Source organism: Zea mays, chromosome 3 (genome assembly GCF_902167145.1).
Source record: "Zea mays cultivar B73 chromosome 3, Zm-B73-REFERENCE-NAM-5.0, whole genome shotgun sequence".
Lineage (NCBI taxonomy): Eukaryota > Viridiplantae > Streptophyta > Magnoliopsida > Poales > Poaceae > Zea > Zea mays.
The window spans coordinates 12,696,436-12,700,380 of NC_050098.1; the positions used below are offsets into that span (position 1 = coordinate 12,696,436).

Sequence of the window (3,945 nt, forward strand, 5' to 3'; positions counted from 1 at the left end):
AAGGAAAGTTGTCCCCTCGCTTCATTGGACCTTTCTTGATCTTTAAGCGAGTGGGAGAAGTTGCATATCAACTGAAGCTACCCGATCACCTGTCAGATGCACTACACCAAAATAGTAAACTTCCTAGAGCCTAAACCCTAGGAAGTTAGGCTAAAACTCTAGGAAGTTAGCTAAACTCTCGGAAGTTAAGCCATCCCGTCGGAAGTTTGGCTCTCGGAAATTTTTTGTCGGAAGTTAGCTTAACTTCCTAGAGCCCTCTAGGAAGTTATCTAACTTCCTACAGCCACAAAAGCCTCTCGGAAGTTAGTAGATTCTCGGAAGTTAGTAGCTTCACGCCGTCAGCGCCGTCAGCTGACTAACTTCCTACGACTAACTTCCTACGGCTGACTGTAGCCCTTAGGAAGTTAGCTAGCTAACTTCCTACGGCCCAATAAGCCTCTAGGAAGTTAATTTGACCAGCATTACAAATGCTGTTTATTTTTATTTTACACCACATTCCACAACATAACAAATATATCAACAGCTATATAGCATAACATATTTTCACATAAAACATCTCACACACAATCACATCACAATATTTAAATCCATAGTCTCATCAATTACATCACAAAAGTCTCATCCATAGTCTCATCAATTACATCACAAAAGTCTCATCCATAGTCATAATAAGACACATCTCATCATCCAGTACTAATAAGAGAAAATATCTTATACATAGTCATAATAAAAGTCTCAAGTATCAGAACGCAATAACATGGAAGCTCATGGTCGTCGATCACCATCGGGTTACAATGACGAGTGATGGTCGATACCTCCACTAGTGAAGAGGGTTTCAACAAAGTCTAACCTGTCTTCTTGTTCATGCATCGACAAGGTAGCTGGAGGGGTCTAATATAAATGTACAACATCATTGGCAGCTATCCATGGAATCGAATGCTGCATGAACATAATTCATTTATAAGTAACTGTAATATCTAGAAGCAATGGAAATTTTTTCAACACAAGCAAAATCATCAATTACCTCAAGATATTATTGCTCAGTCATATCGAGTCCATACTGTGTCGCCTCATTCTTACTCTCTGGACATCGCCCTTCACTACCAAACATAGCTGGACTAATCACCTGGATTCGAGCATAGTACATCAAAGTTTTATAAGTTTGACTCAAATATGGTCCAAAACTACAACTAATAGGACACCGGAGGGAGTATGCATTAACAGTCGTAGCTCACCTTCCAGGGCAGTATCAAATTTAAACTGACCTTAACAGAAGCTATCAAAGTAGGGTAATACAGAAGCATAGGTGGATATTTCTATTTCAGCTGACTGGGACATTTTGGAACAAAATGAGACCTAGGGCCTTCAGACAAACAAAGATACATGAAATCTGGGATTATTTACTAGTAAATTCTCACTACGGTGCAGGCTGGCTCGCCCAATATAATGTTGTTATAGTGCCACACCCTTAACATAGACTGCAATGTGTCTTGTTTCTCTGATCTAAGAGGGTGCTTCACTGTTTGAATATTCCTGTTTTAGGGTCTACAGAATTTACAAAACTAGGACAACAAACAATAGAAAAATTCTGAAAATAAACTGCTTCATGATGATGAACTCAAAGCTCTACGAAATGCTTTATAAGATGCTTGACTAAATCAACTTCACACAAGCACAGTAGCCTACACGTAAGTGCTAGATAGGGGTAGTAACTTGCAAAGTAGATTCCATCTTGACATTTAGCAGGGAGAAGCAAAATAGGGGGAGTCAAGAGATCAGGAAAAAAAGAAGATCCCAGCATACCTTCATGACATCCCTCTCTGTCTTGTACAGTGAATCGCGCAAATGCTCAACTGGTGGCTCGCTCACGTGGTAACGGCCAAAGTTTTTCTTCGTGCACCTCGCGTACTAATCCCAACAAGAGAAACAAGAATCACACATCATGACATTTCACATTCATCTGAACTGACATGCGAAATAGCTGAAACGTGTGTTCCCACCTTCTACGGCATCGGGGCAAGAACCCTCGGAATGGAGTAGATGTCGGTGTCCGGTGGCGTGACATTCCGCGGCGGTCAGGGCATTGTCAGATATCGAAAAACTAGAAATTATGAGGCAACATGCAGTGGCTAAATTGGGAAAGCACATTTTGATCATAGCGCCAGCAGTTTGGGGGAAGCTACTAGTAACGCATACCCTTCTCTTTTCTGGTATAATTCTCCCATAGGACCGTTCAAATTTTCCGCGCCATATCCAGGTCAGAAGAAATTTTACCACAAAACTTTGAATGACATGTTATTAACTAAATGCAATGCAATAAAACATCTTTCACTATGACATTTTGCACCCATAAGCACGCTCTTACTGCTAAAACCAATATGAGTACGGTGCAGTGTACAAGCAAAAACATGAATGCAGTTTTTGCTTGGACCAGCCTGAAGCTGTGCGTGTGTACATGCTGGGTCGATTTTATTTATGAATCAGTAGCGTTTTTGCAGATCGCAATCTAACAATGTGGCATCGACTGCTACCTGAGTCCTGAACTCAGTAACAGTAATAATAGATTGAATGAAGTACTAATCAAATGAGGGTTGTTGATCGGTTCGTTCATTTCCCCCTGCAATCAAAAGAAATTCAGCACTCCTCCTGAACAACACAGGCACCATGGTAAGCCGGAAAAGAACACATGATTCACGCTCCAGAGACTCGAACAAATTTCGATACAGAAAATCGTAGAGTTCACTGGCGGGGGCAGAAATGTACACCATACCTGCAGCAGATGGCTCTGGTTTAGAGGCATCATGTACGTGCGAGCACGACAGCGGGGTCAAATTCCAAATCCACTCCACGGCGGACGGGGTCGGGGCCAGGGGCGGGCGCGGCGAGGGCTTCCATGGCGGATGCGGCCAGTGCGGGGGCGTCCATGGCGGACGAGGCCGGGGGCGGGCACGGGCGTCCATGGCGGACGGGGCCAGGGGTGGGTACGGCGGGGGCTTCCATGGCGGACGGGGCTAGTGCCGGGGGCGGGCGCGGCGGGGGCCTCCACGGCGGACGGGGCCGAGGCCGGGAGCGGGCGCGGCGTGGGCGGGTGCGGCGGGGGCGATGATGGCGGGCGGCACTAAGGGAGGAGATAGACGCGAGAGAGAGATGGGGTTGAGAAAGGTGAGAGAAGAGATAAGGTCGAGGGGAGGTTTAAAATAAAAAATAACTTCCTAGAGTAAAGTCGTAGGAAGTTACGTAACTTCCTAGAGTTTGTACATTTACTCTAGGAAGTTAAGTAACTTCCTAGAGCCAGCCGTAGGAAGTTAGCTTTTCATTTGACTGGTCAACAGCTGAAACCTAACTTCCTAAAGGAGGCCGTAGGAAGTTAGTTGGGCAGCTAACTTCCTAGAGCCAGCCATAGGAAGTTAGCTTTTCATTTGACTGGTCAACAGCGGAAACCTAACTTCCTAGAGGAGGTCGTAGGAAGTTAGCTGGGCAGCTAACTTCCTAGAGTTAGCCATAGGAAGTTAGCATGGACAGCTAACTTCCTACGGCTGCCTCTAGGAAGTTAGCGGCTCGTTTGAGCGAACACACAGGTCAGCATGTGAAAGCTAACTTCCGACAGCTTTTATAAAATACCGTAGGAAGTTATGTTTATTTCCTAGAGCTACCAGTTGCCTCTCGGAAGTTATTTATTTCCTACGGTTTGTTATAAAAGCTGTAGGAAGTTAAAAAACCGTAGGAAGTGTATGATTTTGGTGTAGTGATGTACATGATGTGTTTCATGTGTCCCAGCTAAAGAAGTGCCTCAGGGTACCTGAGGAGCAGTTACCAATGGAGGACCTTAGTGTTCAAGATGACCTGACTTATGCGGAGTACCCTATCAAGATTTTGGACACTTTGACTCGAGTTACAAGAAATAAGGTGATTAAGATGTGCAAGGTACAATGGAGTCACCATGGT

The 3,945-nt window shown here is 44.6% G+C and overlaps 1 non-coding gene across 2 annotated transcripts; it reads right to left on the reverse strand.

The window, feature by feature from the left end:
- Positions 1 to 615: 615 nt before the first annotated feature.
- LOC100194051 (uncharacterized) lies at positions 616 to 3,189 on the reverse strand. 2 transcript variants are annotated; one of them, XR_563664.4, is made up of 5 exons: positions 2,771 to 3,159; positions 2,001 to 2,617; positions 1,804 to 1,908; positions 1,025 to 1,126; positions 616 to 939 (listed from the first exon to the last, which is right to left on the reverse strand). It is a non-coding gene; the product is annotated as an uncharacterized protein (transcript). The 2 variants fall into 2 exon arrangements; XR_563663.4 differs by having other exon boundaries at positions 2,001 to 3,189.
- Between the last annotated feature and the right edge of the window lie 756 nt (positions 3,190 to 3,945).